The sequence below is a fragment of the Alligator mississippiensis genome, chromosome 10 (genome assembly GCF_030867095.1).
Source record: "Alligator mississippiensis isolate rAllMis1 chromosome 10, rAllMis1, whole genome shotgun sequence".
NCBI lineage: Eukaryota > Metazoa > Chordata > Crocodylia > Alligatoridae > Alligator > Alligator mississippiensis.
The window spans coordinates 46,577,260-46,593,387 of NC_081833.1; the positions used below are offsets into that span (position 1 = coordinate 46,577,260).

Sequence of the window (16,128 nt, forward strand, 5' to 3'; positions counted from 1 at the left end):
TTAAAGAGCTTTGTTTTCCTCAGGTCCTAGTTGAGTTGAAGGGAATAATGGTTGGTTTATAAAGGACAGAAGGAGAGAAATTATGAGATGTTCTCTTTTGCTATAATATTCTTACACAGAATTTTTGTAATTTATCCTCAATACGTTGTCTTCTCTATTTCCTTATCTTCCTCATTTCTCTGTCTTGTTCTCTAGCCACAACCTGTTTGTTGTGTGTACTTCAGTTCTCCCTAGTAATACAAGAACTCTTGTTCACCCTGTGCTGTGCTGGCTCCCTTACTCTGCCATGTCCCTCTAGCTGTCATGCATCCACTTCAGTTAAAGGTTTTCTAGCTTTTAATCTGTCTAGTCTTTGTGGTTGTGAAATAATTAAGCAGGGTTCTATTTTTATGTTGGGAAGCTATCATTTATGGCTTCTGTATTTTGTTAAAATCTTAAAACTGACTGAGGTTTAAAAAAACTGAAATTCAGTTTTACCTGTATTCTGCTCAAAAAATGATTTGTACTGCAGTAGCCCATGTGCTATACAAGAACTGTGTTTTAAGGGAAAAATGTCAGGATGAGGAAGGATGGTTTCTTAGTGCTTACTGAGATAGGACTTGCATTTGGGGGCATCAGACATACCTGCTGTGGCTGGTGATCAGAACACAGTTGGGCAGTGACAGGAATCCATCTCCTTCCCATTTCCATCCATGTTGCCCTTGTGACACTCAGAAGACTTATCTCCATTTCCTATCTTTTCTGCACCTCAGTTTCCCTTCTGTAAAATGAAGATAATGGCACTTCTGTCTCTCACAGATATACTGTGACACGAAATGCATTAGTGGTTGTAAGATATTACTTTTAATAAGAATGGGGCTATACCTATGATATGTCAAACATACTTATTTTTCTGGGGACTTAACTGTGGCCCATGACTTAACAACAGACAAATCGATTGGGGCTTAGAAAAATCAGTGGGATGTGGGCTCTTTAAATTGTGTAGGTGCTTTTGAACTTCCCTTCTACCTCCCCATCTCTCCCCAAGCGCAGTAAAAATCTGTGTTGTGTCCTCTTTTGTGTTCTGTATTCACATTAACAAGGACAAATTCAGGTACAATGATAGCAGGTCCATTGGCCTCAGTAGAGCCAAGACTATTTACACCAGATCTTAATTTATACCAGTCTCCCCTGTATAGCAATTAGCAAATCTTTTCTACATTAATATCAGTCAAACAAATTGGTCTTGGACACATGTGTTGGGCACATATACATATCTTGGGATATCTACATATGCATTTTGGTGTGCAATCAAGTGCCTATGAAATTAAGACTAAAATCAAATTTATAATAAAGGAAGGCACAATATCCTTCAACCACACAACTGTAGCAGTGAAAATACCAGGCTCTCATTCACGAGCATTCAGTGATTTGATATATGATATACAAAAAAGAAAAAATGGAAAGAGATTTATTGTGGGTACAAAAGTTTTCTTTTGGCTGTTATAATGCCCTCCATTTTGTTTAAGTTTTTAAAGTTAAACCAAATTTTGAAAACTCTATTTCCATGACTTCTATTGTATATTAAGAGTTGATTTAAATATATTTCTGCATTGTTTACATGGCATCTTTTTCCGAGTCACTTTTAAAGTTAAATCCTTGATGCTGATGGTTCCATGGGGATGTCTTGCAAGTTTTGGCTCTAAACATTTTTTTAAAGCTGTTTCTGTTTAGATTCTAAAGGAGAATGGGATGGTTTGCTGGTTTCCTTTAAGTCCTCTTCTTTGCTTCTATCTCTGAAGGTTTGTTCACCTACACAAATTACATCAGATGTTAAAAACCCTGAGAGCTGACTAAAGACATGAGCAGGCTCCTAATCTTAATCTTTTAGGATCCCAACCCTAATCCAAATTTTTTTCTCCCTTTCTTTTTCCCTGTATATCTCCCCATGCATTTTGTACTATGTTTGTTAATTCCAGCTTGATTGACTAGCTTTGAACTCCATAATCACCAAAATACCTGTGTTTCTTTGTGCAACTTAGTATTACACTAGTGTTCTGGACCATTCCATGTGATGCTGTAGACATCTTGATTTACTATTTCTCTTTGTTTGAACTTTTAGTTTTTGAAGCAGAGTGCAACTCTGTTGGTTTTTTGTTTCTATGAAACATAAGTCAGCAGGCTGAAACAGGGTCTCAATCTATACAAAAAAGAATGATGGTTAGAAACACAAAAATAATTAGCTTCTTGTTTGCTGTTTCCAAATGTAATACCAGACTTCAAACAAGACATTGCTATTCCACTGATCACACTGAGTGCAGATTAAATTGTATTATTATTATTTATCTATAATGGTTCCTCCTGAGTGCTGGGCTCAAAGCATAGGAGAAAAAGGGTCCTTGCTGTGAGTAGCTCATCTAAGGACAGGGAAGTAGTCAGAGATATAGGGAAAGAAAAGAAGGGGATGAACAATAGATAGCTTATAGATAAATCAATGTAAACATCCTGACAGTATTGTGTTTTTTAAAGGGTCTAAGTGTGGACAGAGAGAGGGCCTTGCTAGTGACCTAAATTAGGTTATGCTATGCATGCAGGATGCATGAAGATGATTGTAATAAGAAGCTAACAGATAGGTAGTCAAGTCTGCCTTGGAAAATGTAAAAGACAGAGTAAAATCCTCATCTGGGGAAGGTCCACTTGTGATTCTCCTGAGGTCTTGTGGGCTCTTTTATTTCTTATCACTCCATGTTGAGTCCTTGGTAATGGGATGGCTCTGGAAATACACTGATGATGATAGCTACTTACTTTGCTCTGCTCCAGGCTAGAGGCAGGCAAGTTCACAAGGATAGAAGCAGCAAAGAAAAAAGATACATACCCACTAGTCATGTGCTGGTTATCTGCAAGTGTTTTGATAAGAGTCCTAAAAATATTCATTCTTGGGTGTTACTCGCAATATCCAAATTCCTCTGCCTCATCATAATTTTAAAAAATGCCTCAGATATGTTTACATAGTATATGGTCACAAAGCATTAGCTGCCCTCTTGATAAGTACTTCTACCTGAGAGAAGAAACTCATACTAAATTAGTTCTAAGCTGTGACAGCCAGACATTGTTGGCTGTACTTAAAGTATGTGATTTTTTGGGGGGTCAATAAAAATGTCCATCTGGAGGGACAGTTGGATTAAGACCACCAACCTCATTTTACTCATGACTGTATATTTGTTAAAAACCCTCCAGTGCACTATCTTAGAGAGCCACTGGAAAAAAAAATAAGGCTCTTGTATTTGGGGCTGATTTATTACCTAGTCATCAAAAATATTGCTTTTGTGCATTTTTCATTATAAGAGTCAACATTACCAATGTTAATAAAGAGCAAACTTCTTTTCTTTTCTTAGAAATAGAATATGTAAAGACATCACCTCTTTGATGTTTCTAAGCCAATACAATATGTATTTGAACGAGGATAAAAGTCATTCTTTTAACAGAAGATCATCCATGTCATTTCTGATGAAGCTCAAGAATAGCTGTTTCTTTAAAAACAAAACAAAACAAAACTTGGAAAATGAGATTTAAAAGGTGGACACCTTTTTTGGAAGGAAAAAGAAAATAAAATAAATCTAGAACTTGACTGTATATCTCTTCATACTGTTACATGCAGTCTTTCCATAACATCAACCTTCATTGTACATAAATGTTCATAGATAGGTGTATTTCTTTGAAAGAAATGGGGTATTACAGTCATGGGAAGGTGTAACTCTGAAAAATGTTTGTAATGCAATCCCATACCACAAAAGAAATATGCCTTCTTAGGAGTTTCTTTCTAGGTTCATTACTCAGTACAGGGATCACCCTAGTTGATTTCTTCAAGTCTGTTCTACCTGTTCCCTCCTCTTCTACATTTCTGATTTAGTAATTCCCATCCATTTGCAGTTTACAAGTTTGATTAGAGCTACAAAATAGACTTGTTGAAATATGTTATGTATTCTTGATCACCATCTCCTGGCAGCTATTAATTAATTAATTAATTAACTGTTTGCATATATATGGGGCCTTCCTGTTATACTCCTAGCCTAGGTACCTGCCCATATATTTACCACAAATGTGTTTAAAGAGTGATTGCAAATGGTGCTACAAAAGAGCGGATAGCTTCCTCTTCATATCATCTCCTCCCATTTTTTTCTTTGCCAGGTTAGTCTAGGCAGGATCTGGAAGGATAACCAGACTGTTATAGTTTCTATGGCCTTAAGTAAGTATGATTGATATCTTCTTCTTAGTTGTTCTGTGACTCTTAAGTTTTGGAAGGCTTGGGGATTCTTTCATATGTAGCATTCAACATTATTGCAAGGGGTGAAGGAACAGATAACTATCCTGTGTTTATGCCTGGAGAGAAAGAGAGAGAGGATGAACTTGAAAAATATAGATTTGAAGTGCCCTCTAACTAGTTTCAAACTAAGATTACTGATTTGAGGAAAGAGGTCCCCATCTAGTAAAATCAGTCCTACCTCTAATATGTCAGAATTTTCCCCCAAATTCACAGCACTTTGTATTTAGTTGCTTAAATATGTGATCTGATTTCTAGAGACAATGAGCATGCATAGCTCCCATGAGCTCATTTGATTAGGGTCTTGAATGGATTTAGACTCTAATGCTAGGCCCCAAGGCTCACACTTTCAAAGGAGCTGGGAGAGTCTAGGTATCCAACTCCCCCCTGAAATAGTCTCCTTTAAAAATCTTAGCCTGAAGTTTGACATTTTAGGTTTCAGTGTAAGAATTTCCTACATGTATAGAACATGATAGAATTCTTATTGCACAGCTCTATATTATTGTGTAAAAGAAGATCAAGGAGTCATGGGAGGCACCATTATTCCCTTAGCATGCCATTCCCTCGTGTCATGAATCTTGCTATAATGAATGGACAAATGATCAGAAGCAGGATGTGCTTTGAATAATTGCCTTGGTTAGTATTATTCAGAGAGTCATTTTATAAGCGTATGTGTGCTGTGTTGAACTAACTCCTCAAAACACTGCAGCATTCTTTTTCCTTTGTAATATAGAAGGTTTTAGGATTTTGGCTACAGCAAGGGATTTGGGGCTTTTACCCTCCAAGCAAAATGCCTGGAGATAACTGCAGGATTTTCAAAACAATGGAATCGATTTTTTTTTCCTAAGTTCAGAATGAACTTATGAAAATGGATGTATTGTTATCTAGGGGGTAGCACTCTCCTTTCTCTGAGTTGAAGATGTGTTTTCTGAAGGGGGGTGGACTTCAGTGACCAGACATAATAAGCCCTTTTCTCCCTTGTGGTGTGTGCTTGTGATCTCTGCTGCTTTAAAAATAAATAAATAAATAGACCTGTGGAATAAAGTGTGAATGAGCAGAGATTATCCCAGCGATATCTTTAGTTTTCAGAAGCTGGCTGAAAAAAAATTGGAACAGTGCTTCTTATGTATTCTGTGCATATATAGATATATAGATGTACATTGAATTCTACTCCTTTAGGCTAGGGACAGACATTACACATAAACCGATTTAAACCTGTAACAGAAGAGATGTTCAGTGCACATAAGCCAGTTTGAAAATGGCTAAAACCAGTTTGAGAAAAACAAGGTTGAATGTAGTATCAGACTTAACTGATTTGGGTCAAACCAGTTTGTGCAATGTCTGTCCCATACCCTTACTGGTGTAAGATAAACCAGACACCCCCAGCATACCAGCATGCTCTCTAGGCTGGGCAGGGCTCTCTGTTCCACAGCAGAGCTGACCCCTCCCCTCTGCTCTTTGGCTGCAGCTCCAGCAGAGACTGCAGGCATCTGCCTGCTTTCCCCTTCTGCCCACCCTTTAAGCCCCCTCCCCTCTGCCTTATGCAAACACCTCTCAGTATTAGTTGGCATACCACATGCTGGCTATGATCTGTGCTGTGGCAGATGGGACAAAGGAAGAATCAGCAGGTAGCTTGTAATGTCCCTCTGTTGTTTGCTTAATGGGGTGATAAACATTGAGTTGGGGATGATAAACACTGTTATCAATTCTCTGCTGGGCTGGTCAGGAGTGGGGGAATCCTTCGTAATCAGAGCATCCTGCTGGGGCCTGGCCATGGCCCTCCTCAGCTCAGCACTGTGGAAGGGAGGGAGGACTGCTTTAGCACCCCCTCTCCCCCCAGCTTCTAGCCTGAAGCACTGCAGGCATGTGCCTGCATGTCTAGGATGTCTGTACAGTTACAAACTGGTTTAGCCTAGCCAGGTTAGACTAACCTGCAAAAATTGAATCAATTCAGGATCAGGCTTTTTGAATATCGGTCCCTAGCTGTAATGATTAGTCCAACACTTTAAAGTGTTGGATTGAAGCCTTAAAACTGAAGCTCTTTCTCTATAATCATGGAATGCACAGGTGCAGAATAATCTTCCCCACAATATTTCTCTGTCTGTTTTAGGTTACAAACATATGTCACATTTGTCCAGGGATAAACTGTTTTATCCAGGACAAAGTGTAGTCATTCAGACATCCATGTCTGTTGTCTCAGGGTATATCTTAAAAAAGATTTACAGGATAAGTACTAACAGTTTTTTCCCAGAACTTTACAAGGTGGGTCCAAATGATTATCCTGGGATTGAATCAATGGCAGAAAAATGACAGTGCATTCAGTCACTCACTAAACCCTGATTAGAAGGGTGATATGTGTACATGCCAATCTTGGGTCCTTTCTGTTCCAGGGCAAACATAAACATAAATTTGCTCAGTGACTTATTCAATGTCTGTTAGAATTTTATGTCACCTTCATCACTGCTGAATTTCATTCCTTAACAAACATTGATATATTAATGCTCAGAATGATGCATTAATGAGGAAATTATGAGATGAGGAAATTACACTGTCCACAGTTCATTTTACTGAAGAACAGGTAAATGGAGTGATTTGCCAGAGGTCACACAGGAAGCCTGTGACAGAACAGGAAACTGAACCTGAGTCTTTCAAGTTCTAAGTTTGACACTTCGCCATGTCTCTCTGTGCCCCTTCCAGGGACAATGTAACTAAGACCTGAGCCAGTGGGACTCCCTCTATCTACAACATTACACAAAGTTAATTCATGGAACTCCATATATCCTGGTCTTTGCTGCCTGCATGGTCAGTATTGTGTAGAACTTTGTAAAATCTGATAATGAAACTAAAGCTACAAACAGACATTTTTCTGAGATATCCCAGGAAAAACTGGTTTGAAATGTGATCATTCAGATCTCCATGTCCATTGTCCTGGGACAAACTCTAAAAAGGTTTATGGGATAAGAAGTGTTTACACCTGTCCAGGGATATTACAAAATGCATTTGAATGGTTTATCCTGGGATTGCATCATTGAACCAATGGCATAAAGGTGCAGCATATTCAGCTGCTCACTAAACCCCAAGTGGAAGGGTAGCATTCATACTTGCCAATCCCAGAACTTTTTAGTTCCAGGACAGAGGCAGGCCCAACTTGTCCCAGGACAATATCTATTCCTAGCGTAAGTCCCTGTAAAGGGAAAGAGTAAGAAAAGTGTGAAGATGTTATTAGGAGAGGTTGGCTATAAAAAAAAGGTATTGATTTTTGAACAAGCAGCTTCTTATTTCTCTTTGGACCTTATAAACAAACCAGTCTTCTATTGCTTGTAATGCCTAGGACTAGGTTCTAGTCAACGACTGTTCATTTCATTTTATCATTCACATGGAGTTTACAGTGTTTTCCACCTATGGGTGAATGCTGCATCTGATTTGTTGGGTTTCCATTAGATATATTTGTGAAGAAACAGAAATTTATAGACCCTTCAAGAATAAAATTGGAAAGACTACATATTTCCCTTCCGACCTACCTGATCTATTTACATAGGAAATGCAATTTATAAAGTTTCAGATATGTTAATAGGAGAAAAGTGTTATTACCATAGTCCACTCTGATCAAAGCCTCAAAATAAATAAGTGAACATCAAAATATATACCTAGAGGGTAACAAATAGTGAGATGTTCCTGTTGGAGTGACTCTAACAGGAGCTGATAAGAAATTGTTGGTCGTTCCTAGTTGAAAGTAGCCCTTCTGGTTAACCCTTCTAAAGATATCTGTGCTCCAAAAAGGAATTCCCTGGGAAGGTTTGAAAGTTGTCAATGAAATTCCAGCTGCAGCCTATTATTCTGCTTTTTTTTTTTTTTTTTCCTTTTTAAGTCTAACTGCATACTCCTAATGAAAGGTTGATCTGAGAGTCCTTATTCATATGAGCCATCCTTAAATAAGTCCACCTATGATGGACTTGTGTATGAATGATGGCTTATTGGACTGACTTGTGGCAAGGATTCGCTATATGACAAAAAGTTACAGGATCAGACTTATTTGTAAAATTACATATGCTTTTCATGGTCTTGGGCCAAGCAGAATGCTCAAGTAACAAACTACATTTTTCCATAGTGCATTTGTAGTGCATCCATATCTATGTGCATTCTAAGGTTTGGTTCAGGCTATCTGCTGGTCTTTCTAAACCAGGGGTGGGCAAAATGTGGCCCAGAGGCCAGATGCGGCCCACCAGGCCATTCTATCTGGGCTGCGGGGCCCCCTCAAAATTAAGAAAATTAATATTTATCTGCTCCTGGCTGCCTGTCATGCGGCCCTCGATGGCTTGCCAAAACTCAGTAAGTGGCCCTCTGCCTGAAATAATTGCCTGCTCCTGTTCTAAACAAACCTGTAATGTAGAAATTATAGAAAGAAAGTATAGAATTATAGAAAGAAATTTAAATTGCAAGCAGTATGTTGTGATTATTTATTAAAATTGCAATTCAGAGCATCAATCCAGTGATCATTTTCTTTGCAGTGTGCGGCATCTGCTTTTGCTACACTTAGGGTGCATCTACACATCACTGTATGCTCATGTTCCTATGGCTCTGTGATTTAGTATTTCCTTCCAGCAGCCCCTGCCTCCTTCCAAAAGGAAGTACTAAAGTACGGTACAGTATGGGCAGTTACTGCGTTGTGCACGTGGGTAAATTTCATGGCTATGTTGCCATAGCACCGTGCTATACTCAGGGAGTGCACCGCTATAGCGACGTAGCTGGTAAGCATGTGAAGACACACTAATTGCTACATCACCATAGTGCATTGTACGGTGACATGTAAATGCACCCTTGTTCACTGAAAGTTTTCTTCTCCTCTTCAAGGTTTTCCTGGTGAATGTACAGCTTTAATGCAAGCCACTAATCAGGGAAGGTTGGCAGACTCCTCCTGTACATTAAACCATGGTGACTGCAAATCATTTTGAGCTAGATGATGCTACAAAATCACAATGTACTATAAGGCACAGATTATTTTTCTCTTGTCCCTAGGTAATATCACAAAAGAAACTTTTGCTCGTCAAAACTTTTGCTCTAACTTTTCCTACAGCAGGAGTAAATAACGATTCCACCTTCTAATGCTAACAGGGGAGGCAGTCAAGCAGGGTTGCCAATTGCCTGTAAGTTTACAGATGGTAGGTAAAAGAAGGCTAAAAATGCCTGTCCCTAAAGTCTAAAAAACAAAAATACCTTCTAGCAAAAAACCCAAATTGAACAACCGTAACCATGACTGAAGCTCTGTCATCAGAAAGAGGCCAGATGTAAAGCATTGAGCAGACAGACAGAGCAGACCAACATCATTTGGTGTATGAGCAGAAGCATATTACCCTACAGGGAGCTTTTTCTGGGATTTTTGGGCCGCAAGAGTTTCCATAGCTTCCTGCCCCCACTAGCCATGTGGTGCTGCTTCTGCATCTTGTCATTTGCCTGTAACACTGTGCACCTTGGAGGTAGGCAGGGTAGTATAGCCCTGGGAAGGATGGGGGTGGGGTGGTGTAGCTGGGTTGAAGCTGAGGGACTGAGATAGGGGAGAGGCAGAGAATGGGGGTCCATGTCAGGACAGGACTAGGGGTAAGGCTGGCAGGTGGGGGAGGGGGGAAAAGGTATGGTGTGTAGTGTGGTTGGAAGTTTTAGTGTATGGGAGTGAGTAGGGGACTCCTGGAGTAGAGGTAGCATGGTTTAAAACCTTTGCAGCAGTCAAGCAGGGTTTCCAATGTAAGAAATTCTTTTTTTTTTTTTTTTTTTAGTGACAATCTGCAAACTTTTTACTGACAAACACAATTTTTTACTATAGTTTGTGTTAGACCCTTAAATTTGAAGCCATCCCTGGTTACTATTGTCCAGGGCCTGGAAGAAGGATTATACCATATTTACTCAAATGTAAGAGGACCCCCCAAATATTAGATTCTATATATGAAAAAAAATTATAAATTTGATATAATTGTCCATGTATAGAATCTAATTTTTTTGGAGGTTTGTCTCTAGTTTGTCCCCCTCCCACTCCTACAGCAGAGGAAAGAATTTTGGGGGCTCAGGTAGCCCCTTTGACCTCTACCCCCCCAACTTCTTCCCCCAGCAGCTCTTGCCCCTGTCTTTACTGTTAGACCCTGCTCTCCCTGTGTACATGGAAGTGAGGAGCAAATTTGAAAAAAAAAAAAAACTGACCTTGAAATAAACATACCTGTAGCAATTTGAATATAGTGCCCATAGACTTAATTTGCTCAGAAATGATCCATTTTACCTTTTTTGAAACTGCTTCAACTTTTAGCATAGGTACTCCACAAAAAAACTTTAAGTACCTACTTTAGCAGCTACTTAAAGAAAGCACAAACCATGCATGATATTAGTCCAAAGCAGAGAGGCTCATGATTTACCACAGAGTTAATTGGGTTGGGCCCCAGTAGAGTCAACAGCATGTCAAGCTGTGGTGACCCCACAGCTTAGCACTGCTCAGTATGTGTGTGTATTCTAGATACACCCCACAAAAGATCCATGTGCTAATTAGTCCCCCAGTCATGACTGGAACTGGATGTTCTTGTCATGAATCCTGGGACTGTCCAAATTTTTTAAAGCAGATAAGTCATAGGGCAACATAATCTGGCTTCACCTCATGGAGGGCAGGGGCACATTACTCATAATCATATGCGATAGGGCTGTGCAAAATGGCACCATTCCATTTCAACTTGCGTTTTGAGGTTTTGACAGAACAGTGTTTTGTTTTGAATGTTGTTAGATTCGAAACCGCTGTTCCATTTTGTTTTGATGTTTCACCCATAGGCTATAATGGGGAAGCTTGAAATAGCGTCTCTCATTCAAAAGGCAGATTGGGGGGCCCACAGCCCCTGGGAGGGCTGCGGGGGTTGTGCCAGTCCTCCCGGGGTTTCAGGCCCCCGATCTGCCTGCCAGATGAGGGAGGGAAGCCGGGTACTGCCACCTTGTACCTGGGAGCTAGGGAAGGGAAATGAACCCAATTAATCACTTATCTCCCCTCCCCAGCACCATGATCCAACTGGGGAAGGGAACTGAGCCCAGCTGAGCTGAGTTCCCCTCCCCAGCATGACAATGGGGCTGGGTAAGGGAACTGAGCCAGTTGAGCTGAGCTCCCCTCCCCAGTGCTACGATCGAGCTGGGGAAGGCAACTCAGCCCGCCTGAGCTGAGTTCTCCTCCCCAGTGCTACAATGGGGCTGAAGATGGCAACTCAGCCCAGCTGAGCTGAGTTCCTTTCCCCAGCCCAATGGTAGCACTGGGGATGGGGAACTCAGCTCAGCTGGGCTCAGTTCCCATCCCCAGCCTGATCGTAGTGCTGGGGAGGGGAACTCAGCTCTGCTGGGCTCAGTTGCCTTCCCCAGCCCCATTGTAGTGCTGGGGAGGGAAACTAAGTGATTGGACTGAGTTGCCTTCCCCAGCCTGAAGGGAATTGAGTCCATGATCAGTTCCCCTCCCCAGCACTGCGATAAGCTTCCTGCAGCCTGGCTGTGAGAGGTGGGGAGAGCCAGAGCTGTGCTCCCCACCCAGCTAAGCCACATGGGGCTGCGGAGATGCTGGGAGTGCAGCCCTGGTTCTCCCCTGTCTCCCACCACCTGGTTGCTTCGAAACTTGAAATGTTTCAGAACTTTTGAATGTTTTGACTAGCCTCATTTTGTTTCAAGGCTGTTTTGAAGCCCTTCATTTCATTTAGATTTCTCTGTTTCAAGCCTGAAATGAGTTGAAACAGTGTTGAAATGAAACAGCCAATGACATTTCACACAGCCCTAATATGTTATAGGCTGAGAGAGGAACGGGCAGAGGATTCTGGGCGAATTGTTTGGCCCCAATTTGGTGATGTTTGCCAGACATTTAAGGCTGGTGAAGAAACAGGAATGATTGGAAATGAGAAAGAAATGTGCAACTCAGCTCTGGAAAGGAAGAGGAAGTCAAAATGTATTCAGTTAATTGGTCATCGTGACTTCAAAAAGAACAGGTGCTGAGGGGGTACTGCACTCAGTGGACACTACCACTATACAGATAGGTTGCACTAACCTATTTTTGTGGAGGGACAGGCTACAGCTAGACCTGGACAGGTTACAAGAGTGCGTGGATAAGAATAGGATGGGTTTCAATGCTGACAAGTGCAAGGTACTGCACCTGGGAAGGAAGAACCAGCAGCATACTATAGGCTGGGGAACTCCTTTCTTGTCAGCACAGAGGCAGAAAAGGACCTTGGTGTCACTATTGATTCCAAGATGAACACGGGCCACCAATGTGAGGATGCGGTCAGTAGGGCCAACCTCACCTTGTCATGTATCCACAGATGCATCACGAGCAGGTCCAAGGAGGGGATCCTCCCCCTCTATGCGACATTGGTCAGGCTACAGTTGGAGTACTGTGTCTAGTTCTGGGTGCTGCACTTCAGGAGGGATGTGGACAGCATTGAGAGGGTCCAAAGGAGGGCCACTCGCATAATCGGGGGCAGCAGGGCAGACCCTATGAGGAGAGGCTATGGGATCTGAACCTGTTCAGCCTTCACAGGAGAAGGCTGAGAGGGGATCTGGTGGCTGTCTATAAACTTACCAAGGGGGACCAGCAGGGAATGGGAGAGACCCTGTTCCCACGAGCACTATGAGGAATAACTAAGAATAATGGTCATAAGTTGACCAAGAGTAGGTTCAGGCTGGACATTAGAAGACATTACTTCACAGTCAGGGTGGCTAGGATCTGGAACCAGCTTCCAAGGAAAGCGGTGCTTGCTCCTACCCTGGGGTCTTCAAAAGGAGGCTGGATAATCACCTTGCCAGGGTCATTTGACCCCAGCGTTCTTTCCTGAGCATGGCAGGGGGTTGGACTTGATGATCTGCTCGGGTCCCTTCCGACCCTACCGACTATGAAACTATGATCCTACCTTGATCAGTACATAGCACTTGATTTTTTAGGTTCCTTCCAGCCCTACTTTCCTGTGAGTTTCTGTTCCCATAATAGGTCTCTTTTTTTTTTTTTTTTTTAAAGTGTTACTGATAAGATAGATAGTGGAGTTTGAAAGTTCTGTGATCTAGTCCCTACTTTTTGGCAAAGCATGGGACCAAGACTGTGTGCCTTATGAGAATGTGCTAAGAAATAACTTAAAATTTTATCAGTTAAAAAAAAATAACCAAACCATTGAAGCAAGGTATTTGGTACACGTTTAAGGCCATCCCTTTTCAGCAGAAGTCTTAAGCGTGTGCTTGACTCTCATGCTCTGCTGAGGGAAGGTCCAAGTAGCCTGTTCATAGAATCATAGATTCAAAGTAGTGGAAAGGACCTGCAAGATCATCAAGTCCAGTTGCATGCCATGGACAGGAAGTTATTGGGGTCAAGTGAGCTCAACAAGATGCTTATCCAGCCTCATCTTGAATACCTCCATAGATGGCTACTGTACCACCTCTGCTGGGAGTGTATTCCAGATTCTGGTAACCCTTACAGAAAAAAAAAAAAAAAGTTTTTTCTTATCTCCAGCCTGAATTTTGCCTCAATTAGCTTGGGACCATTAACTAATTATTCACAAAACCAAGTTAAATGGATTCTCCTGGTTTTTGTTTTTTTGGTTTTGGGGGCATGTGCATGAGTAAAAATCTTTAAAATAACTGTTGAGAATTTTTTTTTCTCCATCCTTTTGATGTTTTGTAAATTCTTTCTAGCAAGAGAAAAATGACTGACTACATGAATAGTCTGTACAAAGAATTCCAGAAAATGTGCACATTTAAATATCCTGAATTATTGAGTGCTGATAATTCTACATGTTTGCCTGTAATTAAAGATGAGTTGGTGAAACTCTTCAAGCAGAAGAAGGCTTCTAAACTGTTTTTGCATTAGTATAGTAAAATAAGTATAGTATAGTAAAAAAGATGTTGGGTTTGGGGTAGATCTGGAATACCTCTGCTGAAGCCACTTGTGTGTAGCCTCTATAGGCTCTGCTACTGTTTCCCAGTATGCAAAAGAAGGTCCTTTTCATGTCCCCCTACAAATGTTATGTGGTCAACTACAGATGACCTTAAACTACTGATTGGCCTGAAAAATGAGAGCTGTAAGTCAGCAGAACTTTAATTTGTCCTAGCATGCAACGTCCTTCATTACCCTGGCAGGATGTCTTTTTCACTGGGAATGTATAGTGATTATTTGGATGACAGCCACTGAATATGAGTCATTACAGGATTCACTCTCATGATTCAGATTCTCTATCTGTGAAGGAAAGGCAAGAATAAACCAGATGCAAACCAGCAGAAGGGCCTTTTTATGGTTGTGTATCAAGCAGAAGCATGGCCCTGTTCTGCATCTGAAGTTGTAGTTCATACTTATTTCAGTTTTGCAGAATCTCATAGGGAGATTCAAATATTCCCCTAATCTAAGGGTAAGTGAGAACATGGATTGGCTGCTGCAGTTCTGGCATGAGAACCTCCCTGTTGCTGTAAAGTGAAATAGTTGGCCAGGAAGTATTGCCTGACACTCTTTACTGTTCCTTTCAGACCAAAAAAAGAAAAGTTTACCCATCTCATCTCACCGCACCCCAGCCCCAGGGCTGCACTCTTCCTATCCCAACCCTGAGCAGGCTATTTTCACACCCCCAGATTCCTATCCCCTACCCCCCACCCCGACAGACAACCCCACCCTGCAGACCAGCCAAACCCCACCAGACCTGCTAACCCCCTTCATCCTGCCTACCCCTTCTTCCACTCCGAGTTACTTACACCAGGTTCCCATTGTGATTCCTGTATAAGTCACTTCCGACCTGCAATCATGTGGCTTAAAATAAGCTGCATGATTGTAGACAGGGAATGGTGAATATCTGCTCATACTCTTAGAATCTAATTACACATAGAGGATGGAAGATGTTGAATTTTGCTGTTTGAAATGGAAACTTCACAACATGAAGAAGAAAGAAGCCAAATTCAACAGTGCCATATATTTTCTAAGCCTATGCAAGAAATACAACTTTATTCCCAGAGGACTCAACATCTACAATCTTCAGACTACTACACACAATTCCAAATATGCTTTACAACTATGCAGGAGAACTACAGAAAAACTTAGAAATTATCTCCTTCATATAACCTACTCCAAAAAAGATCAACTCAAGAAAGAAATCAACACATGCTATAACAACTTAAACGAGATAAATCTGGATATCTTCCCAAACATTATACAACATACACAAAAAGACTACCAAAGATTTTTTACAACATTCATCCAACATACAAAGAAGAAATAGAACTATTACTACAGGAACAACTTTCCCAGCCACAAAACAACCGTCAGAAAAACAACACTGATACTGCACAACATTTCAATCTCACACCTGATGAAACTGAAGGAACCAGTCAACCCTCAAATATTATCAGTCTCTCCACAGACACACTTACCAAACACGAAGAATCCATCCTCTCTAAAGGCATTAATTTCCGTCTAGAAAAATACCCTAAAAAGTTACTACAATGTAGAAAACTAGAAGAATTTTCTGACACCTGTCTCAAGGAATATTTCCACAACCAAAATAAATCCACTTTCAACAACACTTCATCCTGTGTGAGTATCAAGGAAAAGATTAACACCAACAAATCCAAAAAGCCATCAGATTGGACACCTTACAGTGGATAAAATTCAAACCTTGACTACTGTATTGACTGCTTCAGGGAAAGAATGAAAAATGAAATAATCAACAACAAACAGCACCACAACAACCTCTCCCTCAGAGAGAAGGGCCATAGAATCTCTAAGATCCAACCACTAAAGAGCAATAAAACCATCAGATAAAGGAGGAGCTATAGTTATTCTAACCGTGAAGACTACGTAAAAG

At 41.0% G+C, this 16,128-nt stretch overlaps 1 long non-coding RNA gene across 3 annotated transcripts in view; it reads right to left on the reverse strand.

The window, feature by feature from the left end:
• Nucleotides 1-459: 459 nt before the first annotated feature.
• LOC132243454 (uncharacterized) overlaps nucleotides 460-16,128 on the reverse strand; it is a 37,838-nt gene continuing 22,169 nt past the window's right edge. For 2 of the 3 annotated variants that reach the window (XR_009455031.1, XR_009455033.1), the window contains 2 exons: nucleotides 1,999-2,179; nucleotides 461-1,791 (listed from right to left, as the gene is read on the reverse strand). This is a non-coding gene — a long non-coding RNA (uncharacterized LOC132243454). Of the gene's footprint in view, nucleotides 1,792-1,998; nucleotides 2,180-16,128 lie in introns of all 3 variants that reach the window. The other variant, XR_009455032.1, reaches the window with a different exon arrangement.